A 22,769-nucleotide genomic window follows, 5' to 3' on the forward strand; every position below is an offset into this window, starting at 1 on the left:
TCAACCATTCGATATTCTTCAGTTGAGAATTCTTTATTTAGCTCTGTACCCCATTTTTTAATGGGGTTTTTTGAGTTTCTGGAGTCCAGTTTCTTGAAGAGCTAAGCATTCTTAGTGTGGGTAGGATCTGACTGGTCCACTTTAATGGCCTTTGCATTTGTCAACCGTTTTGCTACTGTTTGACCCACAGTTTCTAAAAGTTTGCTACATTGTTTATAATATAATTTACACTTAAGTCTTTGGCCTAATTTAAATTAAGCTTCATAAAAAATTTTGATCCCCCCCTCTTTTTGTCTAAAGATGTCCAATTACCCCAGTGACATTTTCTAGATAGGCATATTTATTAAACTGCGTTTGCTACTTGTCAAAAACAAGTCAGGGGTAGAGACACACTGCATTTCTTGGTCTCCCACTTGTTCTTGTTGCTGCATGCATCTATTTCCCCAAGTATCCCTGGGCCTTAATTACTGCAAAATTATACTATACTGACACTGGGTAGATAGACTGAGTCCCCCACTTTGCTTATAGTTTTAAAAATTGTTCTCTTGTTTTTCTATATAAATTAAAAAGCAATCTTGTGTATAGCTATAAAATGCTGCTGAGATGTGTAGAATGCAATTGTTTGGTGCCCAGAATTTTTCATTCAGTAAAAGATAGCAAATCTGTTCACTGTTTACTTAGAATGGTTTTGTAATTTTCTTTCGTAGTTTCCCAGTTTTGCGCATACAAGTTCCATGCTGTGGTTTGCCAGTTTCACATCTAAACACTTTTCTCAGTAATCATAAATACTATTCTATTACTGAATTCAATGTATATTGTTCCTTGCTAGGCTATATATATATATATATATATATATATATATATATATATATATATATAGCATATATATATATATGTGTGTGTGTGTGTGTGTGTGTATATATATATATATACACACACACACACATATATTAATTATATCTTCTGATTTGCAGGAGTCATTTGTTAGTTTTGGATGAGTTTCCTTTAAAAATATAATCTCCTTATAGGCCATTATGATGTCTGCCTTATAAAGATAATTCTTGCACAAATATGGGTTTTTCTTTTCTACATACATGTATTTTTTCCCCTTTCTTAAGTAATGTGAGGCCTTCCAACTCAATGTTGAATTAAACTGGAGACATGGGCAGCCTAAGCTTTTATCAGTCTTGGAGAAAAAGCATCATTATGGAAGCTATAGGCTTTTTCTCTACTCACTCTATTAAGTAAACAGAGGTTAATCATTATTCTTAACTTTCAAAGAGATTTTTGTTTATTTTTGGTCGTTAAAAGACATTTTATTTTAATGTATTAGAAACTAACATGTAGCTGTATAATAATAATAACAACAACATAGAGAAAGGCCAATGGTAACAACTGTGCAGAACCAGTGTGTAACTCAAGTCTGTCTGCTTTCTAATACAGACCCTGGAGCGGCCTTGGGCAAGCTATAAGAGATAGTTAGTTACCAATGAGTTTCACCACCACCTGAATGGCATCTCTCAGTCAGATGTTCATGCCATTGCAGATGAATGAGATGCAGAACATTCTATGCCTTTCTTGTTAGCTTCTTATTGCCCCGCCCACTTCCTCAAAGAGATTTTAAAGTATGTTACCTTTTTCAGTTGTTTTGCACTGATAACTATGATCTTTATTTTTAACTTGATAATATATTGAACTACAGTGAGAGATTTTTCTAGTAATGAGTAAGCCTTGAATTTCTAAATCAATTTCACTTAATCACATGATATGATTTTAAAAACAAGTTGTTGAATTCCAGTGCTAATACCTGTATTAATAATTCCTCTATTCACACGCAGGAGTGATGTGACCTGCATATTTTATATTTTTTGTGTTGTCTTCCATTTTGACATCAGGATGATATTAGCTATCTAAAATGAATCAGGAGATACATTTCCTGTATTATCTAGAAGATATTGTATAGAATTGTTAATTATTTTTTAAATATTTGGTAAAAGTTTTCCACTGAAGTCATATAGATTGGCAGATTTTAGGAAATTTAAAACCCACAAATTCAATGTCTATAACAGTGTTAAGACTACTCAAATTATCTGTTTCATAGTGTGTGGTATGTAGTTTGTGTTTTTCAAGAATTGGTCTATGTCAGTTCATATGAGAACCAGCGTTTTTTGAAAGCACCGGGTTATTCTAACCCCTTGTCAAGCCTGCAATTTACTAATATAAGAGTTGGTACGTGCTTGAGGAGGGGCTGCTGGGAAAAGACTGGGAAGCTAAGGGAATTTCCCAGACCTGAGCTTTAGAAAAGGTCCTTCCTTCTAATGTTAGCATGATGCAATAATTTGTGCTGAACAAAATGCATTTTACTTCTGGGTCAAAACCAGCTCTTGGAAAGTTGGTGTAGTGGTGTACACACATTAACTATATTTGCCTCTGTTGTAGCAACAATAACAATCGCAAAAAATAGTAGCTGAAATACAATGGGGTCATTTCTGCGTGTATCCATTCCAAGGCCGTGTTCCCTATCAGCAGAGGGAGGTTTCCCTAAGAATCATGGGTCTCTGCTCTTTCTTCCCTCCATTTTGACGCTGTCCTAAGATTCTGGTTGACAAACTGTGCAAGGAGACATTGCAGATATCATAGAGCACTATTATGAGAGATTTTACTTCTTTGAGAGAAACACAGACACATTTACTGTCGCTGGAAGCAATGGCACCTACTATTTAAGCAATGAATCATAAGCTTTTGCTGATAGATTATTATTCTGAAGCAGAGATTTTCCTTGTGGATGCTATGACCAAAGCAATACCACGTGCTAACCGGTCTGGAAGAACTAAGTCTACAGATGTTAACTCGGTTTGAGGGTCTGGGAAGATGTAGAATGTTTAACAAACACACAAACCTTTACAAAATACTAGGGTTACCTGAATGTGAAGTTACTTTTGTTTTATGTTCTCCAGATAGTTAATAAGTCATTGGGAAAAAATGTGCACTATATTATTTGGACCTAACCATAGACTAACTTTTGGAACTTCATTTGAATGATCTGAAATTACCAAGACTTCAAGGAATTCATGAACAGAGAAGGTTTGGAAACTTCTGCCACAAGATTATTTATTCCAGCATGATCGCATCCAGCCGATGCAGTAAGAAGAGATTTCCTGAATGCTACAGTATTTCAAGGACAGCAGCTCATTTTCCATTCACACCTAACTTCAAAGGAGGCTGAGGGTTAGAGTTTAGACAAATGTCCAGACAGCACGGTCAGACAAATCTGGTTCCAGGTGGCTGACTGTGCCCCACACAGGCAAGGTGAGAAACGGAGACATTTCAATGTTTACGCAGAGGGCACAGACTCCAGAGAACATCGATGAAGAGGAATTTCGGAGTTAGAGATGGATTCAGAAGTGTAAGGAAGAGGAGGACAAAGAAGACTTCAGCGATTGAGATTTGTTTACCTGCTGGCTATCAGTGTCTGTTCCCAAGAAAGGGGCTTGGGAAAACAGTGGGAAGTTTACGGTGGTGAGTGACTGAAGTCAGCACAAGTATACGGAATCATACAAGGGAAATTATGAAGGAAGTTTCATTTTAGGTAGTTTTAATATTTTAAGTTTCATTCTATATGTATGGATAATTTGTCTGCACGGATGCCTGTGTACTACATGCATGCCTAGTGTATGGAGAAAGTTTGGAGACAGCAAGCACGGGACAGGAATTTCACATAGTGTGAGTTGTCATGTGGGTTCCGGGTACTAAACCTGCATCCGCTGGAAGACCAGTGAGTGTTCATCACTGCCCTCTTGCCATCTCTCTAACCTTGACTTGGGTTGTCTTGTACATCCCAACGTAGTCCCTAAGGCCCTCTTCCTCTGGCATGGCGTTAAAACGGGAGGTGTAGCAATAAAAGCGACAGGAGGCATGTTCAGCAACCAGGTGTTGGTGAGGTGCTTTGCATCCACAGGTTTAATCAACTGCATACATGAAAAGAAAGACCGAAAGAGAGAAAGAAACAAAAAGCCAAAACCAAAACCGCGGGCAGAGAATGAGAAACACTATTGATCCAATCTCCCAGTAGGAAGTCACAAATTTGGAAATGCCGGGGTCAGCGATGGACTGTGGTTCCCTCCAAGTCCTTCGTGTGGGTAATGGTGGCCGTTACATTAGCAGATGTGTCCTGGCACCTGCTGAGTGAATGGACATGTTGGTAGCAAGCCCTGGCGTGTGGCTAACAGAATTACAGCCCGATGGCATACTAGCCACAAGATGGAGGAATGGCTGACAGCTATCCTCCTCAGTTTACCCAGTGGTGGTGGCAGTGGCACTGGCCGCCCATGCCAAAGATGATTGCTACTATTGTTGTTATTACTATTATTATTATTAGTATTAGTATTTTAAATGCCCTGGTGATGTGAATTTCGGTTCACGTCACAATACCATGGGTACATGTATGACGTTTAGAAAGACGATTATTGCTCATGCTGTTGGTTTTCCTCTGTAAATTACTTTTAGTGACGTCACGAGGAAGCTTATCCCGCTCAGGAGATAAACAGGTGCCCTTTCCAGTGCTCATTTCAAGCTCTCCCTAGCACTATTTGGTTCAGCAAAGCTGCCGGCATCAACGCTGGTTTCCCGTGATGAACAGCTGCGTACTCAGCCTCAGTTCTCGCCACAGCCCAGCAGAAGGAGGTCTGTGGGCAGTATCCACTGCTGTGTGGCAACATGAAGGATTATAGCAGGGGCTCTCCCATCCTCTGGGAGTCAGTGTAAATTAGATTAGTGAATGTGCAGCATATAAATAGCCAGCTTGAGCCTCCATATGAACTACAATTATGCTCAGGACTGATCTCAGCAGTGACTGGGACAGCCAGATTCATCGCTGTAGGTTTTTATTCTTACAGTATTTCAAGAGACAGGGAAGGAAGGTCCAAATATATGGAAGTAAATATGAAAATCTGCAACCTCTTAATATATGAGGTATTCAGATCAACTCCTTTTTGGCAAGACTGATTCTGATGGTGTGTGTGTGTGTGTGTGTGTGTGTGTGTGTCTGTGTGTCTTTATAAATGTACATGTATGTGAGTGAATGTAATTATATATGAGAATGTGAATGTGTGTGAGAGAGTGTGAATGTGTGTATGAATGAGTGTATGTATGAGAGTGTATATGTAAATTTGTGTTTGTGAGTGTGTATGTATGAAATGAGTGTGTGAATTTGTGTGTATGTTCAATGGTAAAGTTCTTATGAACAATTTACAATAGCACCTGTCTTAGAGTGTTTACTATACACTAGCCATGGCATTATTCAAATTATCATTATTTGGAATATTCCAAGAATAAACATTGCCAAATCTTTACATATAATACCCATGATGTTTAAACTTGTGTGAAGCCACAGACTACTTGGAGAATATATTGAAAACTGTGAATTTTCAATTCTTGATTTTTGATATAGCCTATCAAAAATTAGAAAGAAATCACTACTTAAGAAATTAGGATCTCTAAAGCAGTGGTTCTCAGCCTGTGGGTGATGACCCTTAGGGGGGGACTGCATATCAGATATTTACATTATGATTCATAACAGCAGCAAAATTATAGTTATGAAGTAGCCATAAAATAATTTTATGGTTTGGGGTCACCATACATAAGGAACTGTGTTAAAGGGTCTCAGTGTTAGGGAAGGTAAGAACTTCGACTCTCCGGGATCATGGTTGAACAAAGTGTCAATCAAAGAGAACCACCAGCTAACATGCTTGCCTGTGAGCTACGAGTTCAAGGCCAGCATGGAGCGCCCAAGCCTACTCAAGTACTTTAGAATCTGAATGAAAAGATGTCAGAAGATATCAGAGAGAAGATGAGGCCCATGGACCTCAAATCCCTCCTGCTCTATGGCCTCTGGATAGAGATTTAGACATTAGAGAAGCTGGAAACAACCCAGATGTCCCTCAACTGGAGAACAGATACAGAAAATGTGGTTCATTTATACAATGGAATACTATTTAGCTATAAAGAACAAGGAGGACATTATGAGTTTTTTGGGCAAATGGATGGAACTCAGACCCAAAAGCACATGTATGGTATGTACTTACTGATAAGTGGATATTAGCCCAAAAGTACAGAATACCTAGTATACAACCCACAGACCCTGTAAGAAGTGTAACAAACAAAAGGCCCAAGTGAGGATGCTTTAATCCCACTTAGAAGGAGGAAGCATGAGATGCAGATCTGGGTGGAGGAGGGGAGGGAGAGGGGAAAGGGTGGACAGAATCAGGTTTGGGGGCACAGGAGAGAAGCCCAGAGGGCCAGAAAAATGAATGGAGATATGCAGCCTGGGGTGGGAGTCTCTAGAAAGTACCAGAGACCTGGGAGCTGAGAGACTGTCAGGACTCAATGAGGGTGACCTCAGCTAAAACACCCGATACTGGGGAGAGGGAACTCGAAGTGTCCACCTCCAGTAGCTAGACAGGGCCTCAACTGAAGAGACGGGGTTACTAACCCACAGTCAAAATTTCTGACCCAGAACTGGTCCTGTCTAAAAGAACTACAGGGACAAAAAAGGAGAAGAAACTGAGGGAAAGTTGGTCCAATAGCCAGCCCAACTTGGGATCTAGCTCATGGCGGGGGTTTGGGGGTGAGGAGCACCAAGGCCTGACACTATTACTGATGCTAGGATGTGCTTATAGACAGGAGCCTGGCATGGCTATCCTCTGAGAGACCCTTCCAGCAGCTGACTGAGGCAGACACAGATACTTACACCCAACCACTGGATTGAAGTCGGGAACCCCTATGGTTGAATTAGGGGAAGGATTGAAGAAGCTATAGGGGAGGGCACCCCCCCCCCCGGAAGACCAGCAGTCTCAACTAATCTGGACTCCAGGGAGCTTCCAGAGGCTGAACCACCAACCAGGCTGGTTTGAGGCCTTGGCACATATATAGCAGAGGTCTGCCTGGTCAGGCCTCAGTGGGTGAAGATGTACTTAATCCTCAAGAGACTTGAGGCCCCAGGGAAGGGGATGGTCTGGTGTTGGGAGGGGAAGCACCCTGTCAGAGATAAGGAAGAGAAGGAATGGGGTGAAGAACTGTGGGAGAGAGGACAGGCAGAGGGGCAACAACTGGAATGTAAAAACAAAACAAAACAAACAAACAAATCCCCCCAAACAACCACACACACACACACACACACACACACACACACACACACACACACACACACACATACCAAGCAGGAGATACAGTAATTGTACTGCCTTAAAGAGCTCCAAGCAGTTTCCTTTTGAAAAAAGTGACTTTCACTTCCAAGTGGTTAAACCTCTTGGTGCAAGCCGTTGACATAATTTGAGAAGTGAGTATTCCGAGTTAAAATCTCCAGCAATTGACCAGGCTAGCTCTGAAATTACTCTTGCTCCTCAATGGTCCCCCAACGAAGATAGCTACATTCCTATAGCTACTTGTGAACGGTTTCAGCTCAAAAAAACCTTTTTTGACCATCTGTAATGGCCAGCCTCTGTGGCAGCAGCTAACATGGCAAAGACTAATAGTCCCCACCTTTACCTTTCTGCGGTTCGGTTCACACTCTAAATGTCTGATGCAAACGCCTGTGCTAAGGCTCCCAAGTGATGTGTGCTTAGTGTGCAGCATGGCCTGGGGGCCTGAAGGAGAGGTACCGTCCAACCTGTGGTGCTGGGAAGTACCTTGTAAGTCACAGAGGCGTCATTGACCTTTAGGCTCCTTAGATAGAAACAGGAAATTAACTTGTATGCTTTCTCTTGTTTCCATCTAAGAGAGAAATGAAGCTACCAAAGCTTGATTCTTGAAGTGTGGTTAGAGAAAATGATCTGCGCCACCCTTCAGGTAGGATGGCCACTTGCGATTAAATAGCCTATCTATCAAAGGGATAGACTCTCTGGTCTCAAAGTCCAGCCGAGCAATAAGAGATGGGAGGCGTGTCTTATCTAGCAGGATAGGTCAGGAGAAAGAAAGACACAGGGGGATAAACCCAAGACACAGACACGGATCAGATCTGCAGCAGCACATGCCTGGAACCCATCCTCGGCAGCGGAGGCAGAGCTACTGCCTGAAAGAGGGCTGGCTATACACTGGCGCGGGCTATACACCAAGGTTAGTGCTTCTTCCAGAACAGCTGAAAAGAAAATGCTTTGAGCTCCCTCTGACATCAAACTGGGCGACTCCTTCAACAAGCTGGTGAAAGAACGTGATATATTGGTGTGGCCTATTCCTTCCACAGATACCTGAGAATTCACATATTCGCATCCATTGGCTGAAAAGATACTTCTTTTTTTTCTTAAAAAAAAAAAAAAAAAAAAAAAAAGAACCCTGATAAAAGATGGATTGTCCCAGTATTTTCCAGCAGTTTATGCTCTGCAAGACGCTCCCACACCCATCGCCTAATTTAGTTTTCAAAACAACTCCATGAAGAACGTAACAGTCCATTTCAGGGAACTTAAAAATCAGGTTCTTTCATTCAGTAGACTCTGTACCTGTTTCATGTGCACAGAGTTGGATCTTGACAAAAGAGAACGCCAGACACTTTCAGAGTCGTCAGAAGGCAGGCGCAAGAGTGCGTAACCAAGGTGCTCCTGGGAAAGGACTGAAAGCTATGGTCTAAGCTGACTTCAGGTCGCCAGAGCAACAGTAAGTCAGTCACTCTTAGTCTGCTACAGACGCCCTATGTCACGGGTATGCACTTGACTCTCCGTGGTTTTATGAGACTTGATCCACTTCAAATAAAGGAACAGATAGTGTGGTCACTGCAGAGAAACAAGAGGATGCACCAAGGGACCCCTGAGAGCGCTCCTTGGGCCAGCAAGTCTAGAGGTCAGCTGCAGCCAGTCTGCATTTTATTACAGCCATGCCTAAGGCCCACTAGACTGGAACAGACTAAGCTGACCACAGCAAGGACAACTCTCATGCCCTACTTTTGGCTTCTATGCTAACAAGGAGAACATTGCTCTCCCCTGAGCCCCAGCCAAGGCCAGCTCTTTTCTTCTGATTTACATATTAAAGAGCACAACAAACAAAACCATCATTTGTTTCTCATCATTAGGATAAATAGCGTAGGAATTAACAGATAAGCCCATCAGTATAGTTCTCTCAACCTTGTGTGTATTACTTCACCCAAATAAACTGAACTCTTGCTTCACTCTATATGTGAAACATTTCAGCCATCTTAACCCATATTATACCATTCCATCCATCCACCTACCCACCTCATCCATCTACCCCACCCATACACCCACCCATCCATCCATCCATCTACCCACCTCATCCATCTACCCCATCCATACACCCATCCATTCATCTATCCATCTACCCACCTCATCCACCTACCCCATCCATATACCCATCCATTCATCCATCTACCCACTCACCCATTCATTTTTCCATCCAATTTCTCCTTGAATATCCATTGATCATTTGCTAAATACTAAATACTTTATTATCAAGGAAAAAAGGGCAAACCCATAACACTCAATACATTTTTGTTCAAGTAAAAAAAATAAATATATTAAGAAGTTAAAATCATAATCATATTGTCAATGGTAATTATCAAATCAAAGGCTTGGTTTAGGGGCAAATGAGAGATTGCACTTTGAAAAATATTCACTAATGTTTTATTATGTCCTAGGTAAACCATCTACATTGCCTTGGGCAAGTCACTAAAGGCCTTACTGTGCCTTAATCTCTGAACTGAAAAAAAAATCAGAAACTAAAGCGAACTTCACTTTGAAGTCCATTCACTTCAAAATACCACCACGTTTAAAGGATATACTTCATTTAGCATTTTGATAAAAAAAAAAAAAGGACTATGCTGTCAATTAGATTATAATATAATGCTGTCTTATTGCTCAAAGTTTAAAGATTTTATACCCAGTAAAGATTTCAAAGTAGGTACAAGAGCAGGAAAAGCAAGTGAAATAAATTAGCCACAGCATGTCCTGAAAACTCTACTTCTGCGCTCACCTTCAGAACCAGCGTTAGCCTTCCAGGTTTCCTTTAAATGTTGTTTTCTGGGCACCAGGAACCTAGCGGCGTAGCATTGCCCAGCCAATTCTCAGCTTTTGTTTCTTGGGTTTTCCTTCAAGCTGATGAGCTTCACGGGCACGTTTTTATTTTTACTATCATGGTGACACACCCTTCGAAGCTTACAGTTTAAGTGTTTTCTCTCCAGTATGTAGTACTATACTTTTAATATAAAAATTGACCTTTTTTTTTTTTTTTTGGAAACAGAGTTTTACTATGTAGGCAAGGCTAATCTAAAAGCTTGGTAGACCAGGTTATACTTGCACTCACAGAGGTCTGCCTGCCTCTGCCTCTGCCTCCCAGGTGCTAGGATTAACTGATTTTGACAATGTTACACATGGATTCACTGTACTTACATCATTTCCACCCCTCCTTTACCCCTCCAAATCTTCCCTTCACCAACTCTCTCTTGGATTCATCTCTTCTATAATTGTTGTTTTATACACACACACACACAATATATTATACCACACTGCACACAGACACGGACAAACACACACAAATACACACACATACCATACACACACACACACACACACACACACACATGCAAAATGCTGTACACATGTCTATGTGCTTTGGGCTGAGTGGTGGAGATTGGATAAGCTATTGTGGTAGCTACTGCCTGTCTGTAGTTCTTCAAGAAGAGATGGATCTTTTGAAATTCATGCCACCTTGGCACGTCAACTGGCCCAATCATCATGAAGGTCTTGTTTAGGCAACCACATGGTGGAGATTTCCTGGACACAACATCTCTGTTGTTTCTAGGAATCACTGTCCAGCAGCTGGCATCCTGTTCCTCTCCATCTTTCTTCCTCCCCTTCCCCAGTACGCCCTGAGCCTTGGGTTTGTGGAGGCTGTGTTGTAGATCTATTAACTAGAACCGGCCTCCCTAAGGTCCCTTCTTCTCTAGGGGCTGCTGGGATGGTTCACTGGGTAAAAGACAGTTCCTGAGAGCCTGCAAGCCCAAGTATGATTACCTCACCAAGAATTTCATCACCAAGAGTCTGAACCAAGCCATCTTGGAAAACACTGACGGAGTCACCAAATCTACAGGCTTAAGAACAACTATAAAGTGCTTCTTCTTTTCACAGGTGTTGAAAGTATAGATCAGCAAGAGTGAGGGGCTTATGATAGTTGGAATATAGCATGTTTTCCCCAATTCCATTTCAAAAAAGATCTATTTATTTATTTAATGTATATTAGTACACTGTAGTTGTCTTCAGACACACCAGAAGAGGGCATCAGATCACATTGCAGATGGTTGTGGGCCACCATGTAGTTGCTGGGAATTAAACTCAGGACCTTTGGAAGAGCAATCAGTGCTCTTAACCACTGAGCCATCTCTCTAGCCCAATTCCATTTTAAAGTGAGATTTTTCAAATCACCCAGGGAAGAGGAGTTCAAATAGGTATAGCCCCGAGCCTCTAGTCTTGTCTTCATCTGCTTTCATTGGCATTCTCTCCTGCTTCAGAAGAAATGTGAATTTTCTAATACTATAATCTAAGCATGTCCACTGGCAGGTACAGCCATTCCCAGCTCTGACACTCTGTAGTCTGTGATAATAATTCACCAGGGAAGCCACAGACACACTTCTGAGAATTTCTCTGGCACAGGCATCTCCCAGCATCTTGGGAAAGATGCCAGCGACATACCCATATCTTTGTAAGATTTCCTCCATTTTGAAAAGTGTACTTTTGTGTTCTCAATTGGTATAGCATTCAGATGCCACAAAGCCTACATCTTCCTTTAGCAGTGGTTCTCAACCTTCTTAATGTGACCCTTTTATACAGTTCCTTACATCATGGTGACCCCCAACCATAAAATTATTTTGTTGTACTTCATAACTGTAATTTTGCTACTGTTATGAATTGTAATATAGACATCTGATATGCAGGAGATCTCATAGGCATACCCTGTGAAAGGGTCATTTAATGCCCAAAGGGGTCATGACCCACAGGTTGACAACCTGTGTTTTAATGACTTCTACATCTGTATAGCACTTAGCATACCCTGTACATGCATGCTCTTGATTCCTATCAAAATCCGGGATTCCAAAGGTGAAATACATGAAGATTTCCAAGGACAGAGAACTTGCCTAAGGGCCCACACCAGGAAAATCTGTTTGAACTTATAAATATCGGCTGTAATTTCAAATTCAACCTTCATTTCACAATGACCTTGCTTAAGAGGGACTGACCCAACCTCCGATGTGAAGTCTTATCAAAAGAAATCTCCGGATTCTAGTAAGGAGCTCTAAGTCTATTTTTCTTTTGCTTCTTGAACGTAGATGTGAAACATTAAAACAAATTGCCTTGCCAGTGTGTTTTGTGAAAGTGACTTTCACACAATGGATAAAGGAATATTTTGTGATTCGAATTGAGTTAGCAACTTGTCAAACTCCTGTTTGGAAGTCCACACCAGTTCCAGAGAATGATATTTTGTTTTAAAATTCCAGAAAAATATATCCATCTTGCTTGAGTATCTAGAAAAAAGGGCTATCCTTGTTTCAATCTCTGTTCAATTCAGTGATCTGGGAATATATTAGAGTGTGCTTTCTCTTATCTGAAATTTGGATGTCTTTCCTGAGCATACATTATTTCTGTCTTCGGTTTTTGTTTAATTTGCACATTCTCCTCCAACAGTTTCATCATGTGATCTGAACACATTGTCTGCTCTTGTTTTCACACATGGACAGAATGGGGGACAGTTCCCCTTTAAAAGCACAATGCCTTTAACAACCATTAGAGAATATCGCACCAAGCCCACAAGAGCATTACAATAATTGCTCTTCTTTCCTAGGTGGAAAAGTACATATCTGTCAACCAAAGAAGTGGAAAAGCAATTAACACCTCTGTCTCCTGCTGGGGAATTGCCTAAATTAAAGAAACAACAGGGTGGCATCATGGTTATTATATATTTAATATTTAGTGGTTAGCATATGCATAAAGGTCCTCAGACGCCCTCATGTGCCCTCCCCAGGCCTGAAGAACCTGTGTAAATACGGACAGGATACAGGGCATAATTGTTTACACATGCATTTACATGTTGATTTAGGGTTACATTTTTTAAAAAGACTTAATGAAGACCCAGGACTATATACACTATGCACTTATAAAACTTAATATGCAAGCCCATGTAAGTTTCCAATAAATAACTTCTCCTGAATAAGAGGCACATATCTGGATTCCGTACTGCCATCCACAGATGAGCCTTATCAGCCTTCTTCCAGGGCAGGGGTGCTGAGCAGAAAGTTTACGTTTATCAGGTTTAGTACGATGGAGGTACAAGAACGAACCCGAGAGGGACTCAGATGGGTGCGCGTTCTGCCTACCAGCAGCTGAACTAAGTAGCCCAGAAGCCCAATCTGTCCTGGGGTCTTTGCCAGAAGATGGCATGTGGTCTCTTTGTGTGCAATGTAGGCACACAAATCTGGTTAGGGATTTTGAGAGGAACAGAAAAAAAAAACAGAGCCCAAGCAGGTCTCTTTCCTGAGAAGATGAAACCTGCCTGTCACAAGAGAGAACAAAAGTACTTCTATTTTTGTTTGTTTGTTTTTTTCGAGTCAGGGTTTCTCTCTATAGCCCTGGCTGTCCTGGAACTCACTCTGTAGACCAGGCTGGCCTCAAACTCAGAAATCCACCTGCCTCTGCCTCCCGAGTGCTGGGATTAAAGGCGTGTGCCACCACGCCCGGCTCTATTTCTTGGCGTAACTCACACAGAGTGTTCCCACTCTCTCTGTAGCAGAGACGGTCAGGGAAGAAAGGAACTACAGAACACACGACAGGAGAGACACCAATGTCCCTGGAAAGGTGCTTCAGGGGACTGGGGGGAGGAGGGTGTTCTTTCACCAGGCTTGGCAGCAGAACAAACAAAAGTCTCAGGTGACCTTTAGAGTCTGCTGATTCCAGGTCACCTGCACTTGTTTTTCCTCCTGTGTGCCTACAGCCATCATCTGTATCCTGTCTGATCGGCTCACAGCTTCCCAGGTGAGATACCAACTCAGGCATCAGCTCCAGTGAATACCTTCCGGTGTGAAGCGCTCTCTGTGACTTGACTTCATAAGCTGGAGCAGACAAAGTCTTCAGATCCCCCCGTGATCCAACTCCCTGATGTTGTCCGCACACTTATGGGTTAAATCTGAAATGTCTCCCAATGGGTCTGGTTGAGGATGCTCAGGTCCAAGGCTGTGGTGATGTTTGCAGGGCAGTGGGGCCTAGCTAGCATCAGTAGGTTACCAGGAGGGAGCTTCAGGCAGGACCGCATTAGCACGGAAAACCTTGTTAAACTATAAGCCCACGTAGCTCTTTGCTCCCTTAGGATGTACCTGGTGGGTACTTTGGTTACAGCTGTGCTAAAACTCTACCTTGTGGACATGGGTGTGGTATATACCCCCCCCACCATGCTAAAACCCTATCTGTGGTTATGGTTGTGGTCTACAGCTACGCTAAATGGCCAACTTGTGGATATCAGCACGGCCTGTGACTTGTGCCTACCCAGGAGGATTTGCAAAGGTGTCACACGTATGTTATCATTTATGTGCTGACTTCAATGCCCACTCTCCTGGCGACTTCCTCCCTTTGTGGTCTGTGGGGTAGTAGACAGGGATGAGGGCTGAAGGTGACCTCTGGAAGACAAGGGATTGAAGTTCTGAGCCTATGTCTGATAATAGACTGAGTGAGCTTGGGAATAGAGCCCTCCTCAGTCAAGCCTCAGATAACACTCCTGCTTTGTAAGACCCCGGGGAAGGCAGATAAGCCAAGTTAATACCCTAATATACAGAAACTGAGAGATAATACATGTATATGGTTTAAGCTGCTGGATTTATATATTGTTAGGAAGAAATAGATAATTAATATAGATGCTTCCTGTGTATTAACTTATATAATCCTCATTATTGTCTCATTTTGCACAACGGGAAAGCTGAAGCCTGAAACATAAGCAACCAGCTTATTCCCACAGAGCAGCAGGTATCCTGGCTGCTGGCACTGGAACAGGGCAGGGTAGCTCCAGACGGCTTTCCTAACCAACAACGGGCATCATCTGAATGCTGCTTCCAAATCGAGTTTCCCATAACATATCCCAACAACATGAGGCCAGCATCTAAGTCGCACGCTGGCCATGTTATCTGAATGAGGGAGGCATGCACAACCTGACCAGTCAGCCGAGAACATGACATGCTGACAAGAGCAATAAGTGCTGCCTCTAAGTATTCTCTGGCAAACCCAAAACACAGTCCTGGCTGCCCTGCGGCAGGGGAGCCATGCTGACCACTAACTGCTCATGTGAGTCTATTTCCGCCCTTAAGATAATTGAGGACACGCTAGCCCTATGGCCTTGTGACCTGAAGAATTTGAAAAGATTGATGACTTTTGGTCTAAGTGTGTGTGTGTGTCTGTCTGTCTGTCTGTGTGTGTGTGTAAGGCATAGGTATCAAAGTAGCCTAAGTCCCATTTCTACTTTACCACTTTGCTATTTGCAACTGAAACCCAATGACACAGGGAAAATCAGTTTTCTCTAACCGAGTGTCTCTGTGGATATCTATACTCAGAGCAGGCCCCATGTTTTGGCCAACATAAAATGAGTTCTACTTGTGTGTGGGTATGGGGGGGTACACTTTTGTTTTCTTTTGTCTCATTTTGGTATTTTCTGTCTTATTGGATTTTTTTGTTGTTGTTTTGTTTTGTTTTATTGAAAGCGGGAAGGTGAAATCAGGACGCTGGGTAGGCACAGATATGGGGAGGATTTGGGAGGAGTTGCTGGAGGAGATGCCTGATCAAATATACGGTGTGGAAAATAACTAAGGAAAAATGTGTATGTAGGCAATTTTAATTATTCCTCTTGATCTGGAAGTTCTGAAAATCACAAATATATGGAACAATTTCTATACTGTTGAATATTTAGGGTTATGTAGTATATCTGTAAATACTACATTTTCCTCCCCAGTTCTCCGAAGCCCTCAGTTACTCAGAGAAAGAATTGAGTCTCAGCATTGCAAGGCACTACACATTAGCCTATCTCTAGTCCCAGACACCAGTCACTGAGGGCAGATGGATGTGTGGCCTGGACAGACAGGACAGACCTCCATACCCTCTTGGTGCCTCACAGAAGAGGTTCAGTTGGCCTCCAAAAGACAACGTTCTTACACCTCATCATCTCTACTGCCTTCTTCAACGGCTCATCAGGACTCTGGCCAAAACGCACACAAATCCAGAACGTACTCAATCTTTCTACTCTTTAGCCTTGTGGCCTTTGACAAGCGATTTCAGAGCATCGGCTTGCTCATCTGTAGGAGAGGCATTAGAAATGAAATGAGACAGGAAGCTAGACAGTGGTGGCGCACACCTTTAATCCTAGCACTCGGGAGGCAGAGGCAGGTGGATGTCTGAGTTTGAGGTCAGCCTGGTCTACGGAGTGAGTTCCAGGACAGCCAGGGCTACACAAAGAAACCCTGTCTCAAAAAAAACCAAAACCAAACCAAAACAAACCACACCAAAAAAAAGAAATGAGACAGGAATGTTGAGTTCACCATCCCGGAGCACAGCACGCTACCAACGGCCAGGAGCCCTGCAGTATCCCCTGCCTCCTTCTGCCCAGGTTCTCTGTATCTGGGTCATGCTGCACTGTGGTCACTGCTTTCTTTTATTCCCTGGGCTGGGGTCCACTATCCTCTTTTTCATTCAGATTTCTTTCCATCTTTAACAGAAGCTCCACAGGCATTCAACATCCACGTAAATGACCATCTCTGCATCATAAATCAGCTACCTACTTACGTACCAATAATGTGTGGAGTGTTAGGACTCTCAAGGTCACTTCTTGGAAGTCCCTCATTCCAAGTCAGGGTTTCCCAAAGGATGTGGTATAGAAACCCTAGTGGATGCCAGAGGCTCTGAGGGGGTATGTAAGCCTTTGTTTTATATTCTTAGTTGAAAGTTTATTTTAAATTGGTATATCAATCTCAGACATTAAAGTGTAAGAGGAAACAAAGAGCAGAGTCAATTTGACGTCACTTAAAGATCATAGCAATTATAATATGCATGGAACCTAGTTATATCACAAAACGCAAGAGCCAGAAATCTGGGAAGCTGTTCCGTCATTTACGGCTTATAGGTAAGTGGGACATATCCATGGGCCCCAGGGTTCACGTCTCTAGTAAATCACATAAAACACTTCTTCAGTCTTCCCACATGCTGCTCAGGAAAGTCGGCTCTCACCTCACCGGAGTCTCTGAAGTCACTTCATTTTCAACCCTGAATTGGATGAAGAGGGATATTGATTTTCCCTCGGTGCAAAAGCTATGGAGGGAAAAGACTTCCCTGTAGCTCTTAGGCACATAGCCCGGAGCTTTCTTGTATGATGTTTATCAGACACTGTGGCCTGTGCTAGTTATGGTGAGGCTCAATCCTGTTGAGCCCTGAACATAACCAGAGCTTGCCACTGCCTAACCTCCCCCCTCGCTGTGGCTTTTCAGGAAACACAGAAGCAAAGCAGGAAGTTGCTACAAATAATCTTCCCCTAATATTGCATGCAGGAAGAAGTATTTCGGGGAAGCTGCTTGCTATACACGCACTGCTTTGTTGATGTTCAGCCATGTTTATTTACCAGTAGGCATGAGAGACGTTCAAATACAATAGACTGACAATTGTGAATTGCGAACGAAGGCTCCAGCACTGAGCACACAAATCAAACTGCTCATTTGACTCAATGTGCTACTTGAGAACTCTGCAATCCAGTCACATGCAGCAAACTGGATCATCTCTCTGGAGGAAAGTCCTTAACATGCACCGGCCATTATCAGTAACGGTTCTATTTATGAAGTCTAGAATGCTTTTACTCACACGTTAGCCCTTTTCTAAGTGTAACAGCGGAATGATTCATGCTCATTCTTGCCCACTTTATGGCGAAATGGTACTTAAACTGTTTCTTCTGATGTAGGGTGTCTGCGCAGGGATATTCTGCCCGAAGAGAAACAAATGGGCCAAGGGGGAGAGAGAGAGCTCTGACATTTAGAAGTCTTCGGCTTCTAGTTGATCTATGTTTCGGCCGTGAGTTTCAGCCAGTGTGGATTCCTTAGAAACGTTATATTTGGTACAGACTCAAGACCAGTGTGAATATCTGCCGCAGACTCTGCGGAGCCAGTTGTGACAATAGAGGGTCTTGCACACTTGAGTAGGAGGTGAACTGCTCAGAGGATGCTGTCTTTGCAGAGAGTCAGCTGCCTCAGAGTCTTTCCTCATTAGGATGTTCTTTCTATAAACTCCCAGTGTCTGTAATGTACTGTTCTGCCTGCCAGAGAGATGAAACAAAAATAAAACCTGTCTTTATGTCACTTACACTGTAGTAAGGGACCAAGAAAGAAAACAGTAATGCATTTATAAGTTTCAGACAGTGGTAAGTATTATGGGGGAAAAAGAGAGAGAATATCTAAGGGCAGACAAGAGAATGGCATTGTTGGCAACCCTCCTGACCCTCATCTTGAACTTAAAAGTTATTGAGACATTTTTGGGTAGCTTTGTAAATACCTTCTGATTGGAATGAGTGAAGATGTGACTGTTGGGAGCTTTCTGAATGCTAACAGGAAAGGGCTTGGGTGTGGTATTCCCTGCCTGTCAATTGCCCCGCTGCCTGACTGTGTAGCAAAATGTTTGTACAGTGGCATCTCCTGATACTGGTGACAGTCACACCGATTGAACCATCCGATTCAGTGACAGAGGACACTATCTGCAGCCCCAGCCCTTGTGTGATGTTTCACACTTGGAGGGTTCAACAGACTTCCACTTCCCATCTGGTGAGAATCATTCATTCTTTTGGAAAGGTTCATTGATGGAACTAAAGAGGTGAAGTCGAGTCAGGTTGAGCAAATGGCCTTCATGTGCCTGAAAAACTGATACAGCTATTAAATCCAGTGCCAAAGTCACACTAGATATCTTCTGGAATAATGGAAATTTAGGTCAATGAAGCATCAAACTGTATGAACAACAATGATAGGGAAATGATAAATAGAGACTTTAATAAAGACCTTCAGACTTGTCCTCTCTCTGTGATTCTCTCTGTTGCCAGTTCTCCGTGATGTCAAAGAGATGACAGTTTTTCCTCCCAGATCTGGGAATGGAGATGTAGACCCTTCCTGGATGGATCCTAAGAGCTCCACTGAGTACATCATGTTGGATGGGGACAAATTTTAGGCTCTCAGTCTCACATTTACATGTCAAGCCCAAACCTCTAGATGGGACAACAAAGAAAGATTGAGATGCAATCATTTATGAGCATATCAATTCATATCTTTTCTAATAGTCCACAAATGGAAAAAAAATTTATCCTCTACAACGTTGTGACCTAAATCTAGGTGTAGATTTAAGACACTTTTCCCGAGCACCCCAAAGTTTCTGAAAGATGGTGATGTTATTGTGTAGCTTTCCACATCTGTCAGCAGAGCAGGGTTCTCTATGGTGAACGAGGAAAGATTCCCTGTGAGGAAGGGAGGCAAAGCCGAATCAGCACAACAATAACTGCAGGGTTCAGGGTCTACTGCACTGTTCCACCTTTCCTTTATACACAATAGACAGATATTATTAAAAAATAGTGTCTTTAGGGAAAATCATAAACTATTTCAAAACTTGTCAAATTCAAAGTATGAACAGATTTTTCACTAGTAATTTTGCACAATCCTTCAGTTAGCCCAATTTCACTTCACCCGTAGTCAGCCTCAGATCAAAAGCTTTCTCATAAAGTCTCATTTACGGTATCTGTTAGCTCAAAATACCTCTTTGAACCTGGAACTCATTTTATCTTTGAAATGAGATTCAAACTTTACTTCCTTATTTGTTACTATTTTTTTTTTTTCCAGAAGGTATCTTTGAATGTATCCTTCAGTGTCCCAGGACACTCATCTCATCTTTTATTACCTTCACTGAAAATTTACAAAAACCTCTGAAAGTCTAAAAAAAAAACCACTTTTGCTTTTATATTTTATGCCACAATAGGCACTATTAAAATGAGAAGTACACAAATAATATTAATAATGCACTTCCTTTCATCCAAGGCAAAGGCGTTTTGCTCCTGTGAGCTTCTTGATACATCGCCTTCTTTTTTGGGAGCCAAAGAAGGGAGATGAAAGGCTTTAATGAAAGATCCATACGACCTGTGATTGTAAAGTAATTACTATACTAATTTTGAGTTTCTGTGGAGATCTTGGGTTTTGAAGTAAATTAAAAATTATATTTCTGTTAACATTCAAAGTAATCCTTTTGGCACAGAGCGGTGCTATCTACTAGGCCATAAGCCTAGTGCAGTCCACAGGACAGAATCTTGCCTATGTGCTGGATTTGTACTTTAGGTAACTTTCAAACAATGGCTTTAATGGCCATAAAACGTCTACAGACAATCTTAAGATGTTCTTTCTGACCTTGTCCTCCCATTCTACCAATCAAAGAAAACACTAATAGGAATAGTTAAATTCAGTGATCACTATTGGATCACTGGGTGTATCTACCTTTCCTTGTAGGCTGACATGGGGACATGCCTACTCTGAAGGAGCCAGTGAGGTTAAATGGCTCTGGGACAGCACCTTCCTTGGGAGGCATCTCTCCACAAAGACCAGAAGGCGGTTGACAAGCTAAGACTGTCTTCTTATGGAGGTACTGCCCACTAAATATACCTGCCCTGCTCAGAGGGCGACAATGATACCCCGAGGGAAGTGAGATTGGAAGGTGAGTATGGGAGGAGAGAGTGGGGAAAGCTGCAAAATTGAATCCTGCTTAGTCTACGGACCACTCTGGGGTTTTCAACGGAAGCTTCTGTGAATCACGAACACGTGTTTACCAGGCTTCTTCCCCTGTTTGCTTTCTCTCCAGGATTGTCCCATAGCAAAGATGCACATGGCAGGAGAATCGTCAAGATTTCTTGATGCTAGGTTTCGCCTCTTTTATCTAAATGACTTCTTGCTAAGGTTCTGGGGCTGTGCCCTTCTTATTCCCAAGCAAGGGCTTACAGGTAATTCAAGGTGAGAGAGCAAAGCAGTTGTAGAGTTCTGAGAGTGCTAAGTCAGCCCTGGAGGAGTTTAGGAAAAGGTTATTTTCTCTGTAAGCAAGCAGTAAGCAATGACTAACCATTTGGATTCTCAGTCCGCTGGCTGCCTATCTTTCTTCTCTTGGATTGCTTTAAGAAGGGAGAAGATTTTGAAGACCTGTTCCCTCTGGCCCTTGCTCTATGAGGGATGAGCAAAATGAGGGTTTCTTCATGGTCAAGTTCCACAGAAACAACACTAAAGCCCATAAGAAGTTTGTAATTCCAGTGACTTTTAAAGCACACACACCTGGAAGGACAAACATTCTGTAATGAAGAATCACTTGTGTGATAGGAAATAAAAGTTATGATTTATCAATTTGCTAACTCAATGAGTAATGTAAAAATAGGGTTCAGTGACTTAAAGAAAAGGTCTGTCTCTTCAAGTGAGTTACAACTTAGTATGCAACATGAGAAAAATCCATAGAAGGACATCGTGGACAATAGCCTTTGTTACTGTGACCATATGCCTGCAATAACTACGTGAGAGAAGATAAATATACTTTGACTTGTGGCTTCCGAGGTCCCAGTCTTGGGCACTTGGTTCCATTGGGTTCAGGACCAGGATAAGGAATCCAGGTACAGAATGTGGAACATCTCGTATTCTTATTGAACATGAAGCTACAGTGTCTTTGCCTAGTGGGCAAGGGCAGTGGGAAGTCTCTTTTCTCTTACTAGCTGAGGAATGCCAGTTACCAACAAAGATAAAGACATCAAGGAGAGGGTGATACAGAGCTGACATTACTGACCTTCAAATATGGTACTTTCTTATGGCTGTGAACACAGCTCAGACATAGCTGTTCAGTTCTTCTAAATGTGGCCAGCACTAAGAGTGATGTTTCACGAAATGGAACAGCAGTCTTGACACTGGGTGATGCCAACCAATTGCAAATTGAAAGGACTTCAGAACCAATGGTGTAGCAAAATAAGGAGATACAATGTACACATGTCTCCTTCTAAGTTGTGAACTCTCTATTAGACCTAAAGCTTCCAACAAGACTAAACACGTTTATAGGCGACTCTCAGAAGAGCAAATAGGAACCAAGAGCAAAGTTGCCCATAAAGTAGCCTCATCTTGTTCTTATTCAAATGCAACAACCCCCCTTTCACCCACAGACAGGCCAACCTCTTCAGCTTAATAGGAAACATCACGCTGTCACTGCCTAAGAACTAAAATTACTCTATTCTAAAGTCCTACAGCTTAGCTTGGTTTAATGAAATATATAAATAGGGTTTAAATGAATCTTTAAAGCCTGTGAATGCTTTTCCCCCAGCTCTTAAGTACAGGTGCTTTCATAAACAGTTTTCTAATTATCAAGTTGAGATCGCATTTTGGGTTTCCTTCCCTCTTTAATTTGACAGTGTACACTCTTTTACGCTTTTATGTCTCAAACACAGAAGCTTCAAAAAACTGGTTTTGAGATAGGGAATCGTTAATATATTTTTCACAAATGGCTTGTACAGAAAAACGTCCTTCATTGCCTCACAAGAACCCAAATCACATCTTTCCAAGGGAACCAAGCCCCAGAGGTTCAGAAGAGCCATCCAACACAAGGAAGCAAAATGCAGCTGGAAGAGATGAGAAGACAGGAAGAGCTCCCCGGCCCCCCAACACGCACCATCAGCATACAGTGCACTTCAGTAAAGAAATGGACATGTCCATGAACATC

At 42.1% G+C, this 22,769-nt stretch overlaps 1 protein-coding gene across 17 annotated transcripts in view; it reads right to left on the bottom strand.

The window, feature by feature from the left end:
* Grip1 (glutamate receptor interacting protein 1) overlaps positions 1-22,769 on the bottom strand; it is a 611,271-nt gene that overhangs the window by 161,623 nt on the left and 426,879 nt on the right. The window lies entirely within an intron of this gene.

This window comes from Mus pahari, chromosome 9 (assembly GCF_900095145.1).
Source record: "Mus pahari chromosome 9, PAHARI_EIJ_v1.1, whole genome shotgun sequence".
Lineage (NCBI taxonomy): Eukaryota > Metazoa > Chordata > Mammalia > Rodentia > Muridae > Mus > Mus pahari.